General features: G+C 38.6%; 1 protein-coding gene and 1 pseudogene across 1 annotated transcript in view; one reads left to right on the plus strand and one right to left on the minus strand.

Moving 5' to 3' along the window:
• Positions 1-20,303, minus strand: part of Sp3 (Sp3 transcription factor) — a 57,590-nt gene that overhangs the window by 16,603 nt on the left and 20,684 nt on the right. The window lies entirely within an intron of this gene.
• Positions 2,334-11,406, plus strand: LOC105993787 (annotated as a pseudogene).

The raw sequence follows: 20,303 nt of genomic DNA on the forward strand, positions 1-20,303 counted from the left end.
GAAATAAAATCATATATTTTGTTATCTGATATTTGATAAAGGAGCAAAATATATGATGGCGGAAAAAGATAGACTCTTCAATAACTGGTGCTGGGAAAACTTGGTATTCATATGCAGAAAACTAGAAAGTTGTTCCCTGTTTGTTACCATGCACAAGTATCAACTCAAAGTGATCAAAAACCTCTACTTCAGAACTGAAACTTTGAAATTACTGCCAAAGGGTAGAAAAAAACATCAGAACTTGCAGACTTAGGCAGAAACTTTTTGAAGAGTCCTAGGAACATAGTAGATAGGAGAAAAACTTGACAAATGGGATTACATCAAAATTAAGTTTCTACAAAACAAAAAACGTAATTACATAAGCTAGACAGCAAACAGACTGGGAGAAGATCTTTACCAGTAATACACCTAACAAAGGCCTAATATTCAAAACATACAAGGAGCTAAAGAAATTAATTTCTCTCAAAACTAATAAACCAATTTCTAAATGGGCAAAGGAGCTATGGAAAGACTTATGACTCAGAAGAGGCGAGAATGGCAAGAAACACATGAGGAAATAATCAACATCTGTGGCCATAATGGAAATGTAAATCAAAACAACTTTGAGATGCCATCTCATCCCAGTTATATTGGCCAACATCAAGAATTAGAACAATCAATGCTGTTGGGGATCTGGGGGGAAAAGGAACCCTACTATACTGTTTGTTAGTGGTGGAAATGGAAACTAGTTCAACCACCCTAAACATCTTCCCCAGAACCCAGTCATAGCACTTTTGGGCATCTACCCAGACCATCACAAGCAAGGATACCATAAAGACAATTGAACATCCATGTTCACTGCTGCCCTACCCACAATAGCCAAGTTATGAAAACAGCCCAGGTGCCCTACAATAATGAGTGGTACTTACACACAATGGAATTTTACAGTCACTAGAAATATTATGCCATCTGTTGTGAAATAGCTGGACCTAGAACAAATCATGTTAAGTGAGGTAAATGAAGCTGAAAGAGACAAACGGTGCATGTTTTCTCTCATACGTGGAGGCCAGATCTAAAATACATGGTATCAGGACTCTAGGCATTCACACAGTGAGACTAAAGGAGGAGATTCTTAGAGGCACAATGCCTCTGAATATTTAAAATAATATTTATCGAAATAAATTCCAGGAAATGGAAACAAGGTTTTTGTTTTGTTTCTTCAATTTTTTTTGGTCTTGTTTATGTTTTCTGCCTTTTGGGGGGAAAAGGGGCTCAGAAATGGAGGGAGAAAGAGTGAACAAATGCAGTAAACTAAACTAAAATTACTTGTGGGTGGGAACAGGAGGGGGGAACTGGGAGAAAGTGAAGGAAGGGGTGACACTGCCCAAATAGAAATAAATTACCTAACTTATATAACAGTAATTCCTCTGTACAATTTTAAAACAAAATTTTTAATGGGGGCCAGGGCAGGGAAAGGATCATACACGATATTACAAGTCATTATGCACTGTTACTTAAGTCTATTCCAAGGATGATGATGATGATAATGATTTTGTGCCAGTCCCAGGGCTTTTTTGCTCAAGGTTAGCACACTACAACTTGAGCTGCAGCTACACTTCTGGTTTTTTGGTGGTTAATTGGAAATGAGCATTTCATGGACTTTTTCCTGCCTGGCCTGGTTTGAAACTATGATCCTCAGATCTCAACCTCTGGAGTAGCTAGGATTATAGGCATGAGCTACCAGAACCTAGCTAAAAACTTTATTTTATTCTGTAGGAAACCAGGAGAGGAGGCACTGAGGAATAATATAATCTGTGTTGCATTTTATTAAAATAAATCCAGGATCACCATGGATGCTGTACAGTCTGTTGGGAGGAAGCAAAAGAAAGAACAACATAGTAAATTAGAAGGCTACTAAAAAATAATAGTGGCTTAAACTAGGGTACTAATGAAAAGTTGTAGAACCAGTCAGAAAATATTTTGAAGGCAGAAGCAAATGTATAATGACACTTTGAAGGTTTTTTGTCTTTACCAACACGATAGATTTGGAGCAGGGGTGCCAAACAGCACTTTTTTTGGAATGCCTGTTAAATATACAAAGATGCTGATGTAGTTCGTGGGTCTACAGTCAAAGCTGAAGACTGGAGTACTAATAAATTTGACTATCATCAACATATATAGTTGGTACTGAAATGCACATGAAACACAAGGAAACTCTGGGGCATTTCAAAGTTAACAAGAAAATTAATAATAGCTAGTGAGAGAGAAAAGTGGTGTACAAAAGCAAATGACGGAGTATCACTTCTAGAATATAAACATGTCAAATACTTGGTAAATAAAATGAGGAATAAGAAATGACTCTTGGATGTAACAATGTGGTAATTAATGGCAATCTTAACCAGGTAAGAGCTATTTCTATGAAATCAGGAGAAAACTATCTAGAGAGATTCAAGAGACTGAAAAGACAAATAACAGTAGACTTTTGATATCCACAGGTAATGATTCTTGAGGGAAGCACCTAGGGAAAACCAGGATTCATAGGGTTCAGGGCTGCACAGTTTTCATGTAACACCAACTTTTGCAAAAGACATGCATTTCAACAAATCACAAATTTTCACTTGATCACTCAAGTACAATCACTTTTACATTACTTTTGGGGCATCATTTGCTTTTGGAGAGGAAGATTTACAACATTAAGAACAAGCACAAAGGTGAATGCCTATGTGCTTCTGAGCACATAAAACAATATTGATTGAAATGAACTCCAAAAGATGAAAACAAGAATTTTTCATTGTTGCTTTTGTTTTCCTTTCTGTCTTGTTTATTCAGTGGTACTCAGTAGACACCATGTTGAAAATAAACTATACAATCTGTAGGTGGAGAGGGGAAAACTGGGAACAAAGGAAGGGGGATCACTGTCCAAAAAGAAAGGTACTCATTGACTGACTTATATAACTGTAACTCCTCTGAACATCACCTTTATGATAAAAGTAACTTTTAAAATAGAAAAAAAAGAGTAGGGAAACAGTCAGCAGATCACACAATGACTTAAAAACACAACTGACAATTATCACAGGATTGAGAACTTCTCCATGTTAACTGAGCTGTGTAATGAGATGCATGTTCGGGAATATTTTCACATTTATTTTTAATATTTATTTATTTGCGCCAGTCCTGGGGCTTGAACTTAGGGTCTGGAAACTATCCCTGAGTTTTTTGCTGAAGGCTAGTACTCTACCACTTAAGCCACAGCTCAAAATAGGAGCTGAAAATAAGCTTTGTGGTGGTTAATTGGAGGTAAGAATCTCTCTTTGGCCAGGCTGGCTTCAAATGGTGATCCTCACTAAGTAGCTACAAATACAGCCACGTACCACTGGTGCCCAGTTTATTTATTTTTTTCCTTTGGTCAGTCATGGGGCTTGAACTCTGGGCCTGGGTGCTGTCCCTCGGCTCTTCAGCTCAAGGCTAGAACTCTACCACTTGAGCCACAGCGCCACGTCTGGCTTTCTAAGTGATTTATTGGAGGAAAGAGTCTCAGGGACTTTCCTGCCCAGGCTGGCTTTGAACTGCAATCATCATATGTCAGCCTCCTGAGTAACTAGGATTATAGGCATGAGCCACTGTTGCCTGGCTCCAGCTTATTTTTTTTTTTTTTTGGTCCGGTCCTGGGGCCTGAACTCTGGGCATGGGCACTGTCCCTCAGCTTTCAGCTCAAGGCTAGTGCTCTACCACTTGAGCCACAGCGCTACTTCCGGCTTTTTTTCTTTATGTGGTGCTGAGGAAATCGAACCAGGGCTTCATGCATGCAAGGCAAGCGCTCTACCACTGAGCCACCTTCCCAGCCCCATCCAGCTTATTTTTTGAAACCATACTTCATTAAAATTGAATGTAAGAAGGCAATCTCACTCTTGTGAATAATCAACTTGTTCCAAGAGTTTTGCTGTGGTACATAGTTTGGGCCTTAAATGCCCCCCCAAAAGGCCAAGTGATTAAAGTTTCTCCCTTGGGTGACACTATTGGGAGGTAGGCAAACCCTTTAGTGGGATGTAAGTTGGACATTTTTAGGTCACTGAGGCACTCCTCTGAAAAAACACTGTGGGACACAGACACTTCTTTCTCTCTCTTTTCATGTTCCAGCCCATGATGTTACGTTCTACTATGTACTTGATGTGCAAACAACAGGACTGTGGTCACCGGACTGAAACCTCTAACCCAAAAATCTCCAAAATGAAGTGTTTACAGGGAGCAAAAATTGACCAACAAAGCAAGCAGAATAAACTCGCACAAATTTCCTAAGTTAGCCCACAAAAGTAGATTTCACATATAAAGACTACCAGAAACATTGTAAACTAACCTTTATATTGAGTAGCAGTCCGTATTATGCATACTAGTAGTATTAAAAAATGAATATGCTTATTTAAATCTGACTTTTGGGAAGAGGCAGGGCAAGATGGTAGATCAAAAGCATTCACTTTTTTGACTCCATGAATAAAGTCAGGTAACGCAGGAGAGACTACGCTCTGAGAAGAGAAAGAGCATCAGGAATCACAATAAATATAGTAGTATAACAGAAACCCACCAAAAAACCAAGGTCAGCAAACAGTTCCAAACTCATCCCCAGGAATGCTGAAGATATCATCACAAGGCAAAACAGACAGCTTGGGTGACAGACTGCTGGCTAAAAATGCAAGATAATCTCATGCCTCTCAAAAGCCTTAAATCCAGTGCTTCAATGTGGAAGGCTTAAGTAACCTCAGTGCATAAGGATATTCTGCCACTTTCCTAGTCTCAGAAGGTAATGCCAAGGTATCATCTTGAGTGTGCCTATTAGTTTAGAATGGAGATACTAATATGGACATGAAAACAAGGAACGCTCATGGCTCAAGGAGTCTTAGGACACCTGCTAGATTCAGTGTGAAAGGAAAGGGAAAGGCTGACCTGATCCCACAGACAATTTCAATCTACAGGAATTTCACCAGCAGCATAGGGTACAACAAGGATGCTCCATGGTCAACAGCGAATAAATATCTGAGTCTAGAATGGAAACAAAGTATCAAGCCTGTGGCTGGCTTAAAATCTGGTCTCTAGAACCAGTCTCCCCATTGCCTGAAGTGATACCCACAGTCTCCTCCCCACACAAAGAGGTGAAGAACAGGCCCTAAACATACTGGGACCCATGCATGGAAACAACATCGTAGCATGTATTTGCTGAAAGCCAGGACTGAGTCCAGACCTGAATCATGACACTTCTATTACCTCTTCCTGGAAAAACAGAAGTGAAATGCTACATGGGGTTTGTAAGCATTGAGACTGAGACAAGTAGGCAGAATGAACACAATCCTTCAGACATCCCCCAGTCTGTACAGAATTCAGTGCTCAGTTCCCCCCACCATGCTGATGTATTTAGGGGTTATCTTGAGCTGTGGACATTTGTTTCTCCTGAGGGCAGAAAAGGGGTGCAGGGAGAAAACATATGAGCAAGTGGGAACCTGCCAGGCAAGCTCACAAACTGTAAAACTCTCTGCAGCCAACACCTTAATGGCAAGAGGCACAGAAGCAGACAATCTACTTTCTAAAAAAGAATGTCAAGTTTACCTCAATGTTGACTGTGATACAAGTATCAGGCCTACTGTCCTGCCCCCTGGGCAAATGCCTATCTACTGAGCCATACTCCTTAGTCCAATAATAGCAAGAAATAACCTTAGCCCAGTCACTAAACTTTACTGCTACAACACTGGAACTATTTCAACTGAAAGACTACAGGTGATTAAAACTCCCAACCAATAACATGGGCTTCATGCACATAAATCTCAATGTATAAACATAAGATGTATGAAAACAGGTAACATATTTCCTCCAAAATTCGGTGATTTCACTTAAACCAAGAATTTGAACAATAGTGAAGCACATGAAACTTCGAACCATGAACTCAAAAGAACAATGATGTAAGAATGATGAATAAAATTAGAGGATTTTATAAGCATGTGAATGAATTCAGAGAAAATACAAATAAACACCTGAATGCTATAGGAAGACAATGCAGGATATGTAAGAAGAACTGAATAAAAATCTAGAAATCGCCGGGTGCCAGTGGTTCACGCCTGTAATCCTAGCTACTCAGGAGGCTGAGATCTGAGGATGGCAGTTCAAAGCCAGCCCAGGCAGGAAAGACAGTAAGACTCCTATCTCCAATAAACCAATAGAAAATCGGAAGTGGTGCTGGAGCTCAAGTGGTAGAGCACTCTCCTTGAGCTGAAGAGCTGAGGGACAGCGCCCAGGCTCAGAGTTCAATCCCCATAACCGACCAAAAAAAAAAAATCTAGAAATCCTTGGGGGAGTGGACAGGAAAGAATCCAAGCAGAAACCTCAGAACTGAAAGGCTCAATTACCAAAGTAAAAACTCAGCCTTACCAAAAGAATGGAACAAGTGGATAATATAGCATCACACAAATGTAGTATGATTGTAAGACAATGATAGCATTAGGGAAGGTGAATCAGGAATATAGAGAATTCCTTTTGTAACTTTTCTGTAAATATAAAAGCATTCCAAAATAAACACTTGTATTTAAAAAAGAAATAATATGAGGGCTGGGAAGGTGGCTCAGCGGTAGAGTGCTTGCCTTGCATGCATGAGGCCCTGGGTTCAATTCCTCAGCAACACATAAACAGATAAAGCTGGAAGTAGTGCTGAAGAGCTCAGGGACAGCGCCAAGGCCAAGAGTTCAAGCCCCACGACCAACCAAAAATAATAATAATAATAATAATAATATGATATCATGGATCAAAGATAAAAGTAGAGGAATTCAATCAAAGAAAAAAATGTTAATAATAATCCTCTCCTCTCCTTTTGCAACATCAAAACACCAAACCCAGCCAGGTGGCGGTGGCTCATGCCTGTAATCCTAGCTACTTAGGAGGCTGAGATCTGAGGATCACGGTTCAAAGCCAGCCCAGGCAGGAAAAGTCCATCAGACTCTTATCTCCAATAAAAGCACTAGAAAACCAGAAATGGTGCTGTGGTTCAAGCGGTAGAGTATTTGCATTGAGCTGAAGAGTACAGGGACAGCGACTAAGCCCAGAGGTCAAGACCCACATCTGACCAAAAAACAAAAACAAAAATACATAAATCATGGATATTAGGAGAAGATATACAAGCTAAAGGCATGGAAAATATACTTAACAGGGGCTGGGAAGGTGGCTCAGTGGTAGAGCGCTTGCCTTGCATGCCTGAGACCCTGGGTCCAATTCCTCAGCACTGCATAAGCAAAAAGAAAAAAGCCGGAAGTTGCACTGTGGCTCAAGTGGTAGAGCGCTAGCCTTGAGCTGAAGAGCTCAGGGACAGCACCCAGGCCCAGAGTTCAGGGCCCACGACCAGACCCAAAAAAAGAAAGAAAGAAAGAAAGAAAATATACTTAACAAAATAAGGGCAAAAAAAAAAAATCATCCCCATCTTGAAATTGGGTTACCAGGGTAAAGGAGGCTTACAAAACACAAACAGGAGATGAAAGCCAGTGCCGAACACCTATAATCCTAGCTGCTCGTGAAGCTGAGATCTGAATCGAAGGGGCAGGAAAGACTGTGAGACTATCTCCAATTAATTACCAGAAAACCAGAAATGACACTGGCTCAAGTGTTAAGAGTGCTAGCCTTGACAGAGAGACCCAGACTTCTAGCCCCACAACCAACCAAAAAAAAAAAAAAAAAAGAAGAAAAGAAAAACCCACAAACAGGAAAGATTTTTAAAAATCCCTACACATATTAAAGTATTAAATATACATACATAATACAAATATTGAAAGCTACAACGCAGAAGTGAGAAATCACATACAAAAAGCAAGCCTACTGAAGTAACATTTCTTAGCACAAACTAGATAGATGCAAGGTGAGAATTAAGGACATAATCCAAGCCCTTATACAACTGTCAAGCCAGATATATGTATTTAGAAAAACTATCCTTCATAATTTGAAGGAGAATAAAATCCTTCCAAGACAAACTAAAACTAAAAAGAAATTCATAACTACCTTAACTAGCACTGCAGAACATAACGAAATTCTACACACAGAAGAGGAAGAAACAGAACCAGAAAATAATAAATGCCATTAGATTAGCAAATAGATTAGCAAATAGGGTTAGGGGAAAAAAGCAGACATCACACAAAGTAACAGAAATATGCCACTCAAGATTAATAACAAATTTTAAATGGCCTCAATTCTCCAATCAAAAGACAAGAACAGGTCAGATGCTAGTGGCTTATGCCTGTAATCCTGAGAGGCTGAGGTCTGAAAATTAAGGTTCAAATTCAAAGCCAGCCTGGGGAAGCAAAGTCTATGAGACTCTGATCTCCAATTAACCACCAAAAAAGTCAGGAGTAGTAGCCTGGTTCAAATGGTAGTACATTTGCCCTGAGCAAAAAGGCTCAGAGACAGTGTCCAGGCTTAGTTCAAACCACAAGACTGGCACTAAACAAAGACAAGAACAGCAGTGTTGGGTTAAAAAACAAGACCTGACTATTTGTTCCCTACAAGTAATACATCTCACTGACAATGACAAGATAATGCTCATCTTAGGGTAAAAGACATAAATAAGGTAAGGAAAGGGCAATAAGATACAAAAGATTTTCCAAATAAAGGCATCTTTAAGAGCAGGCTATAGAGAGCCTCAAGAGTAGCTACACTCACACTGTTCATAATAGCCAGGATATGGGAAAAAACCCAGATGTCCCACCACAGATGAATGAATCCAAAAATTGTGGTATCTATATACAACGGAATAGTATGCAGCCATTAGAAAGGACAAAATAATGGCATTTACAGGGAAATGGAGCTAGAAGAAATCATGTTGAACGAGGTAAGCCAAGAGCAAAGAGACAAACGGCACATGATCTCCCTGATAAGTGGATGTTAAATCCAAAATGTAAGGTGATTTGACAAAATTAACAAGACTTTTAAGGCCTTTGCATGCATGAGGCCCTGGGTTCGATTTCTCAGCACTACATATGCAGAAAAAGCCACAAGTGGAACTGAGGCTCAAGTGGTCACTAGCCTTCAGCTGAAGAGCTAAGGGACAGTGCCCAGGCCCAGAGTTCAGGCCCCATGACCGGGGGGGGGGGGGGGGGGGGGTTGGGGACTCTCAGGTTGAATCACTACTAAATAACCCCATGCTGCTGACCACATATATGATATATATGTGCGAACTGGAGGGAAACCAGGACAAAGACACAGAACCAGAGGAAATCAGGGAAAAACATAAAACAGCGGAACCCATCAGCTGTACTGGACTGGACATTGATCAAAATGAACTAAGCAACTCAATGGAAGCAATGGGAGGGAGGGAACAACTGATGCTATGCAAAACAAAAGAACAAAGTACACATCACCCAAGGTGGAAGAAATAACTATTGCAAAGCTCATATAACTCATAAATATTATAGAGACAATTTGCCCCATGAAAGTTAGAATGTGTTTGTGACTTTAACTAAGCATCACTGTTCCACAATAGTATGAAAGTTGGAAATTATGCAATCACTTAATCACAATAAAGAGTTTGAAAAAAAAGAGTAGCTACACTTGTATCTGATAAAACAAACTTCAAAACCACACTACTCATTAATAAATCGAATAATCCATCAAAAGAAGGAAAACAACTGTTAACGCATACACATAAAATGTTGGCACACCTACTTTCATTAAAAGCTACATTGGACTTACAAGCATAGAGACCACAACACAGTAACAGTGGGAGACCATAATACCTTACTCTCACATGAAACAATCCACCAAAAAAAAAAAAAAAACCTTCAAAATTGATACTATGGCCCAAATGAACTTAACAAACACCTACTGAATATTTCATCCAGCGGCTGCACGATATACATTCTTTTCAGAAGCCCATGGAACTTTTGTCCAGGATTTCGCATTTTAGGACATAAACCAAGTCTTAATAAAAATAAAATTCAAATTTCTTCCCATATTTTACCAGATCACAATGGAATAAATCAGAAATCAAGAAAGAAACTAGAGAAAACATTCAAGTACCTGGAAACTAAAAAAAAATACTGTTTGAATGATAGTGGGCTATTGAAGAAACACACACTAGGGTTGGGAGTGGGGTATCATAGAATCATTATAATAAAAATACAACTGCTAGGATATAGCAAAGCCATTGCTAAGATGTTTATAGCTGTATCAAAAAAGAGAACTCTCATATAAAGGATGGACCTTCAGCCCCTAGAGGAAAAAACAGAAATTAAGAAATTAAGAAAATGGAGATTAAAGCAATATAATGAATCGATGAAATAGTTGGTGCTTTATAAAGGTAAAATAATCCTTAGTCAGCTGGGCACTGGTGGCTCACGCCTGTAATCCTAGCTACTCAGAAGGCTAAGATCTGAGGATCACGGTTCAAAGCCAGCTCAGGCAGGAAACTCCATGAGACTCTTATCTCCAATAAACCACTAGAAAACCAGAAGTGGTGCTGTGGCTCAAGTGGTAGAGCACTCGCCTTGAGCTGAAGAGCGCAGGGACAGCACCCAAGCCCAGAATTCAAGCCCCACAACCGACCAAAAATAATAATAATAATAATAATCCTTAGTCAATAAACTCATAGTCAAACTGACCAAAAGAAAAAGTCTCAATTAATTATGTTGCAGATAAAAAAGGAATCATCACAAGATATAACAATATAATTCAGAAGCTAATTAGAGAATACTTTGGAAATTTATGCATGAATAAACTGAAGAATCTAGAAGAAAGAGATACATTTCTTACTGATCTGACCTACAAAAACTGATCCAAGAGAATATAAACCATTTAAAAGCTCTGAAGGACGTAAACCCAGAGAACTGCTCAGGGGCTCAGATATCCTAAAACTATGGATCATCTGCATTTGCAGAGCATACCTATGGCCAATGGTAGCAGACTCAACATAGAACTATGCTGGCTATACTATTCAGTATGGCTGTATAGCCCATTGTGCTTTTGAATACGTTGGTGGTGTTGTAGTGTGTTCTGGACTATCAATGAATCCTACAATTCATAATTCAGATATTGTCTTTGCAGAAAATCTTAGTCGGCATTTTTATGATATCCAAAGAGATGACATTGTGATTGCAAAAAGTCCAAGTGATCCAAAGTCAAATTTTTGTAAACAAGTAATTGGTCTGGAAGGAGACAAAATCCTCACCACTAGTCTATCAGATTTCTTTAAAAACCATAGTTATTACTAGGGTTTGAACTCAGGACCCCATGCTTGCTAAGTGCCAATGGGTCATGTTTGGCTAGAAGGAGACAATCTACAGAATTCTACAGATTCCAAGTACTATGGACCCATTCCATGTGGACTAATAAGAGGACAAATTTTCTTTAAGATCTGGCCCAAGTGATTTTTGATTTCTACATGACAGCCCAAATACTGACAGATTCTTTTAACTTGATTATTGTCTCCTGTTCAAGTGAATTTATACTGCAGCTGAAACCATTTACTTGCCAATAAACTATCTGCAATTAAAAAAGACAAAAAAAGCTCTGAAGAAACTTGGAAGAGGGAACTTCATAACAAAAGCTATATATGACAAACACAAAAACAACATCATATTAAGTGTGGAAAAACTGCAATTATTTCCTCTAAAGTCAAGAACAAGAGACAAGGTTATCTACTCTTCCCCCCCTTAAGCAATACAGTACTGAAACTTGTAGCCACAGAAATGAGGCAAACAAAAGGTCTCCCAAAGAAGGAAAAAGTCAAATTATCCCTACTTACATATGATACACGCCTATACTTAAGCCCTAAAACTTTTATACATACACACACACACAAAACAAGTAATTAAAATTAAAAAAAAAAACTTCTACATTTAACAGGAGGCTAAAAGACTAACAAAAACAAAAACCAGAAGCTGGATGCTAGTGACTCACACCTGTAATCCTATATACTCAGGAGGCTGAGATCTGAAGATCAGGGTTCAAAAGCTAGCCCAGGCAGGAAATCTGTAAGACTCATCTCCAATTAACCACCAGAAAACAAAAAAAATGCACCTGTGGCTCAAAGTGCCTGGTCCCTGAGTTCAATCCCCCACAACCCACCCCAAAAAAATCAGTAGCTAGGAAAGAAATCAAGAAAACAATTTTATTCAGAGTAGCCTCAAAAATACATATAGGAAGAAACTTAACTAAATAAACTTAAATAAAAATAATAAATTCCTGACCTGAAGAAACTGAAGACACCAGAAGATGGCAGGACTTCTCAAGTTCATAGGTTGGCAGAATATTAATATTGTGAAAATGGCTATATTCCTGAAAAAAAAACTTAAAATTCAATGCAACTCCAACCAAAACTCCAATGTTATTCATCATAGAAAAGAATCAATCCTAAAATTCAGAGCCACAGTAACAAATACAGCTTGATACTGGCACAAAAGACACAAAACCCAATGGAACATAATAGAAGACCTGTAAATAAACCCACATCTCATGTTTGACAAAGGAGCCGAAAACATGTGTTGGAGAAGAGAGCCTCTTTGTTAGAAATGGCTCTGAACAAAGACACTAACAAGGCAAAGTTTACTTCTGCAGAAGACTGTGCCATCAGCCAAAAATCTGGCAAGCAAGCACATAGAGTATGCAAACTGTTTGCTTCCTTTTTATCCCTAATCCAGCAGGCCCTGCCCCTCTGCTCAGATTGGCTGAGTTCAGGTTCACAGTCCACAAAAGGATGTGGCTATATTAACAGGATATAACTAAAAGTCAAAGAGCTTTTAACGGGATTCTTAGAGAAAAGGACTTTAAAATGTAATGCCAAGGCAGGAACTTTTCAGACAATTCTTACAAGACTGACATAAAGGAAGAATCTACTTTGATAGTAAAGTGTTTTTCTCACATCTTTAACAAATAAACTGGTTAGCTAACTGGAGATGAATGAAGTTAGCCAAGTTCAGAATAGATCAAAGATCTTAACATAAGATTTGAAACTACAGAAAACACTGGGTCATATATAGGCATAGGCAATCATTTTGAATAGGACTCCACTGCCCAGGAAATAGAATTGACAAATGGAACTGCATCCAATCAAAGTTTCTACAAAATTTCCAGAATAAAGAGACAGTCCACAGAATAGGAGACACTTTTCCCCAGCTACTAAACAGATAAACTATTAATATCCAAATATACAAAGAAATCAAAAAGTTAACTAGCAGAAAGAATAATCCAAGTAATAAATGGGCAAATGAACTGTACAGTTATCTGTAGCACAATGGCTAATACATAAGGAAGTATTTAACATCTTGGCCGTAAAGGAAGTACAAATCAATAGACACACTGAAGTTCTACCTTACACCAGTCAAAATGACAATCATAAAACAAATGCTAGCAAGGAGGCCATGGGAAAGGCCCTCTCACGCACTGTTAGCAGGAATGAAAACTAGTACAACCCTTATGGAAATCAATATGGTGGTTTATCAGGAAAGTAAAAGTATGCCAGTTCATGTCTATAATCCTAACTCAGGAGACTGAGAGCCAAGAGGATCACAGTTTGAGTCCAGCTCACCAAAAGCAGGGCTAGAGTCATGGCTCAAATGGTAGAGCACAAAGGAAGCTCAAGACTCTGAATTCAAACTCTGATATTGGGGGTGGGGAGGGAGAACAACTAAAAATAGACTCACCTCATCACTCAGATATACCACTCTTGGGCATATAGCCATTGAAAGGAAATCAAATCAGCATACAAAACAGAGATGTGCATACTCATGTTTATTCAAGTACTGTTCACAATAGCCAAACTATACAATCAGAGGAGGTGCCCAACAACTGAAAAAATATAGTATATGTAATACCATGAAGTATTGTATTATTCAGCCACAAAGTAGAATGAAACTATGTCACATGTAGGAAAATATATGGAACTGGATAATCATGTTAAGCAAAATAAACTAAACTCAAGATGCCAAGTATTACATATTTTCATTCCTGTGGAATCTAGACAAAATGAGGAAGAGAGGGATAGGCTTTGTGGGGATAGAGATCAGTAGAGCAGGGAATGGGCGAGTATTACATATGTTACATATACACTTATGAAGACAACATTATGAAACCCACCAAAAGGTGGAATATAATAGGAATATAATAGACTGAACTTGTTCAAAATATACTGTACACATCTACAAAATTGTAGGAGGGGTGTGTTTTTTGTACTATTTGTATATGCTAATAAAGTAGTTTAAAATCTGATTTCACCTCTGAGGTAAAACTATTTCAAAGTAAAAAAAAAGAAAGAAAGAAAGTAAAAAATAAGAGCTGGGAAGGTGGCTCAGTGGTAGAGTGCTTGCCTTGAATGCATGAGGCCCTGGGTTCAATTCCTCAGCACCACATAAGCAAAGAGAAAAACCCAGAAGTGGTGCTGTGGCTCAAGTGGTAGAGCGCTAGCCTTGAGCTGAAGAGCTGAGGGACAGTGCCCAGGCCCAGAGTTCAGGCCCCGCGACCAGACCCAAAAAAATAAAGAAACAAAGTAAAAAATAACTGTATACCACATTTTAAAACCTTATAAAGCCCAAAACTGCCTCCCCCGCCCCCCCCAAAAAACACAACTTATAAAACACAAGTATTGTCTTATTGTATTATATCTATTTTCCTTTCTTCTTTTTGTCTGGTTGTGGGGCCTGAACTCTGGGTGTGGGTGCTGTCCCTCAGCTCTTCAGCTCAAGACTAGTGCTCTACCACTTCTGGCTTTTTCTGTTTATAGGGTGCTGAGGAATCGAACCCAGGGCTTCATGCATGCAATGCAAGCGCTCTAGCACCTTCCCAGCCCATTATGTCTATTTTCTGTCATTAAGATCTAAAAAACAGACAGTACCAGTGGCTCACACCTGTAATCCTAGCTACTCAGAAGGCTGAGACCTGAGGATCAGGGTTTAAAGCCAGCCCTGGCAGGAAAGTCCATGAGACTTTGTCTCTAATAAACTCAGAAAAAGATGGAAGTGGTGCTGTGGCTCAAGTAGTAGAGCACTAGCCTTGAGCCCAAAAGGTGCAAGGACAGTGCCCAGGCTGAGTTCAAGCCCCCCCCCCCAAAAAAATCTATTAATAGAAGCTTACCAGGTGCAGATTGAAACACTAATTTCACAAGAAAAAAATTCCTGCACACCTGAGAGCTAACATTAAAGGAAAATAAAATTTAAGTGATAATACACACATACAAAAGAATACACGTGATATTTTCAATATTAAGAACTAATAACTCAGATGTGGCTTGATTTCTATTAAAAATGTTACCAGAAGAGCGCTTGCCTTGCATGCCTGAGGCCCTGGGTTTGATTCCTCAGCACCACATAAGGAGGAAAAAAAAAAAAAGCCGGAAGATGGGGCTGGGAAGGTGGCTCAGTGGTAGAACGCATGCCTTGCATGCCAGAGGCTCTGGGTTCGATTCCTCAGCACCACATAAGCAAAAAGAAAAAAGCCGGAAGTGGCGCTGTGGCTCAAGTGGTAGAGCTCTAGCCCTGAGCTGAGAGACAGCGCCCAGGCACAGAGTTCAGGCCCCATGACCGGAACCAAAAAAAAAAAAAAAAGCCGGAAGTGGCGCTGTGGCTCAAGTGTTAAGAGTGCTAGCCTTGAGGTGAAGAGCGGAGAGCAGCACCCAGGCCCAGACTTCAGGCCCCACGACCGGACCCAAAAAAAACAAAAAAAGAAAAAGAAATATCCTAAAAACCTCTTTCCAAAATTAGCTACAAATGATCAAGAGTTAACAGAGTATTTTAGGTAAACTCTTAACTGACTTATGAAATCTAGAATAAGCATACTTAATTTAAATAGCTAATACTGGATAAATATGAATAACAGCATTGTTGATAATAAGATATTCTCCTTTATCAATAGTATATCATTAGGACTATGTTCTTATCAAAATCTTTCATATTCTCTGCCTTCTAATTTTTAAACAAATTAAATCACTTTACTTGATTCTGAAAGTTTATCTTATTTACCTTTTCTCTTTAGTACATTTCACCTGTCACAAACACCTAAATAGAATTACAAGGTAATCCTATAAAAATCTCACAAATTGCTTAATTAGATTTTCATATCTATTTAGATTCCTTTGGGCATTTCAGGGCCACCAAGAAATATTTTTTCCAACTTTTAAGTAAATACTTCTAAATTATAGATAAGGGTTCCTAAAAATACAACATCACTTGATGCTAAAAAGAGAAAAAAGCTAATACTTTAGGGAACAAGCTTTAAACTAAATTTTATTTCCTTATTATTTCTTTTTCCTTACTACTTTTGCAGTTATGCATAGTTATGCAGTTGTTTTTATTTCTTTACTATCTCTCTGACACACACACACACATACTCTCTCTCTCTGCTTTAACATTAAATAATCTTTTCCCAAAACACCATCTCCTTAGACAAAATTATTACTCATCTATGACAGCTTCCTTTCCTGGATTATTACTAATCCTTTATTAACCTCCTTTTTTTCTATTAATGTGGAGACAGTATTATCAGGAATATTCTTCCTAATAAGTCTAACCAATACAACCTTTTCAGTACATGAACACAAACTTAGGCACATACCTTGAAATAACTAGCTTTCTAAAATGCCCTAGAGATCTTATTTTGCAGTCTTATCACAAATATGTACAAAAAAAGACTATGTAGTCTGCACCTAATACACTATGGATAATGAAACATTAGCTTTACCTTATTTACTCTGAACTACTAGATAAGTTAACAATATTCTACTCTATCTGATGGTAACCCTCCCTTAAAATATTCCAAAAAATAGCATATTTTAGTAGGGCATGGCAACACATAGCCAGCTACAATCCCAGCTCTCAGCAGTCTAAGGTAGAAGGATCAATCTAATAAAGTTCAAGGCCAACCTGGATCTGAAATCATCTCTCAAAAAACAGAACAACAACAAAAAAAGGTCCCAGGTTTTTCAGTTAAGACTTTTTAGAGCTGAACATCCTCAGCTCTTTTTGGCTTTTGTTATTTTTCAAATAATATCAAGTTTTTGCCTATGCTAGCCTTGGTCCTCGATCTTCCTATTTAACATCTCTTATGTAGCTAGGTTGACTGAAGTGTACCACAATGTCCAGCAAGCTGGTTAAGATGGGGTCTCACTAATTTTTGCCCGGGATTATGGCCTGAGATTATAGGCATGAGTCAGGCTGCCAGGACAGGCTCAGATTATTTTTATCTTTGTCTAGTAAGCTCCATTTATTATTAAAAGTAATGTACAAGGATTAGACAAAGCCATGGAACATTGATCCAATATTTTCTAATTTATTTTAATTACTTGTTTTCCTGCTTTGTCTCAACTCTAATTCCAGTTTCCAGGTCACAATACCTGGTCATATTACTCCTTTTAATCTACATATTCCAAATCAGTTTTACACTTAGAAATCAACCAGCATTGTTAAAATCATATATAAACATTGGATTGACCAGGTCCAAGAAACTAAATGCCCTTAAAATGAAAATGGTCAGAGTGACTAACATTAGCTCCAGCACACAGACTTTCAACCTGTTGCTTTAAAGGAGATTTCATGTAATAATACCATCAGAGAACAAGAATACATCAGGTCCAAGTTCTCATAAAAATAAGGGAAGCCAACTGAAATTAGTTTAATACACTGAAAATCTACCTTAGTCTTCATCTGAGGAAAGGGTTCTACTGTAGCAATAGACAAAAACTGTGTGTTGGGCTGGGAAGGTGGCTCAGTGGTAGAGCACTTGCCTTGCATGCATGAGGCCCTGGGTTTGATTCCTCAGCACCACATAAGCAAAAGAAAAAAAGCCCGAAGTGGTGCTGTGGCTCAAGTGGTAGAGCGCTAGCCTTGAGCTGAAGAGCTGAGGGATAGCGCCCAAGCCCAGAGTTCAGGCCCCATGACCGGACCCAAAAAGAAAAAAACCGTGTGGTTGCTACTGCTACAACTTAAATCACCGTGTATGGGTTCTCCCCTCCTCTCATTAAAAAAAATATATATTGTGCTATTAGACAAAGATTCCCTTTTCTCAAACCTGGGTTAGAAAGGAGTGTTATTTTTCCCCATAGGGATTATTTCCAACACTTTCTGTAGACTGAAAACAAGCTTAATTTGTGCCATTTAACCAGAAATAGAAAATGCTTTAAATAATCCATTAAACATTATCTAGTATCACTCTGAATTATTTCTTCTAATACATCCCTATTTTGGGAGGGAAGGTGAAGTATGCAGTAGCAAAGGCTTAAACACAATGTTGTATATTTGACCTTTTCGCCCAGAGTTGGTGTTTGACCACTTGAGCTCTGCCTCTAATTCAAGCTTTTTGCTTGGCTTCCAATCAATATCCTCACATCTCAGCCTCCTAAGTAACTAGGATTATAGGCACAAACAAATGGCACCTAGCTGCTTCACTATTTTCCTCCCCTTTGTCTTTTATCAAAGACATCTCTTTGCTGTATTATCTATATAAATGGACATTCAGTCAACCTGTGAGCTGGCTATTAAAAGATGTAAGCCAAAAGGCTGCATCTTGTCCATTTCTCCTTCGCCCCCAAATATCTAAACATTTATTCAGAACCCAAAATTATATCCTAATACATCAACCAATAGTTTGGGGGGAAATAATTTCAAGCTGGGCACCAAGGACTCACCCTTGTTATCCAAGCTACTCAGAGGGCTAAAATCTGAGGATCTCAGTTGGAAACCACTCTGGGCAGGAAAGTCTATGAAACTCTTAACTCCAATTAACTACCAAAAAGGCTGGAAGCGGCTCAAGTGGTAGTGTTAGCCTTGAGCAAAAAAGCTCAGGGACAGAGCCAAGGCCCTGAGTTCAATCCCCAGCACCAAACACACAAATCTCTATTTCTCTATTGCTCAATACAAGTCTATTTCACATTAATTTTACAATTCTGGTTGGCAGAAGATCTAGTCCTAGCAGCCCCTCAGGTACTGAGGCAACACATGAGAACCTTTCCAAGATTACATGAAAGGTAAAAAGGGTATATGGTAAATCACAACCTACACTTAACCTATCAATCAGATTTAAAGCTCACAAAAAGATTTGCTATGCTATGCCTAACTTTAAGGATTACTGGAAAAGGCAATTCTATCAAGTGTTTAGGAAGACTCATGACTCCCAAATCTCATACACAGAGAAACGTTACAACTGATCCTTTGGTACACTGTTTCTCTGTGCCTCCTCCAGGTTTTCCTTACCTATTATCCTCTTCCTCCACTAATGAAGTATGCATCACATAGTGCCTCTACAGTGGAGCAGAATTCTCAGCCTGCGAGTAGAAACTAGATCATTAAATCTCAAAAATATACTTTTTCTTTCAAACTTTCATATATATTTGTGGTTTCTATGGCTGTACAAGTATTAAAAACTTAGGACATCTTATCTGTTTTAGTCAGTTCTAAATGCCAATATCTAGAACCCCCTGCATGTTTACCACATTGCTTTTTTATATTGTCAAAGTGATGCAGAGGGGTTGCAGTTACGTAAGATAATAAATACATTTCTTGTCAAACTTGTTACCCCTCCTCTTATTTTTTCTATCTTCATGCCCCCAGACTATTTTTCCTCTACTTGTGTTTATCTAGTTTTGACAGCCAATGGATGCTTTCAGTCTCTTTTCCTACCCCAACTAGACACTAACTATTCCTTTACTCTGAGTGGCCTTAAATTTTTCCTAAGTCTTAATAACTGAGAGTGGTAATAATGGACTCTTGCCAAAACCTTGACTTTTAATTATTTGCTAAAATGGCTTCTCGATTTCATGTCTTAGTGACTAGCTGAGAAGTAGTTCCTTCTAATCCTATAAATTCCCAAATATCTGATTCTAAAATTTCTCATTCCTACATGTGAACCAGCCAATTAGTTTCTAGCTCATCTCTTTTGTACAATATCTCCTTATTGATTAGAGCCTACAACAGCTAAATACAATTTGTTTTCCAATCGAATTCCATAAAGCTACAGTAAAGTACTTGCCTTTTAAGTTTTTGCAATTTTTACCAAATGCTTCTCTGAAGCCTATCTTCCTGCCCTCTAATAACAGTTTCTATACTGCCTGATTCTTGAGCCAGTGTTATAGTTAAAGGTTTTGTGTCACAAGACATATTCCTACTATAAATTTTTGTTTTAGTTAGAATAGGATAAATTACAGGTGCTAATACAAGTCAAACAAGACAAGGATGTCCACTCTCCAATTTAGTATTAGAATGCCTAGCTACAGCAATAAGACAAGATGCAAACATAAAGGGGATCCAAATAGGGAAAGATGAAATAAAACTCTCTCTCCCTCTTTGCAGATGACATGATCTTGTATTTAAAGAATCCCACAGACTCCA

This window comes from Dipodomys ordii, unplaced genomic scaffold, assembly GCF_000151885.1.
Source record: "Dipodomys ordii isolate 6190 unplaced genomic scaffold, Dord_2.0 Scaffold5, whole genome shotgun sequence".
Taxonomy (NCBI): domain Eukaryota; kingdom Metazoa; phylum Chordata; class Mammalia; order Rodentia; family Heteromyidae; genus Dipodomys; species Dipodomys ordii.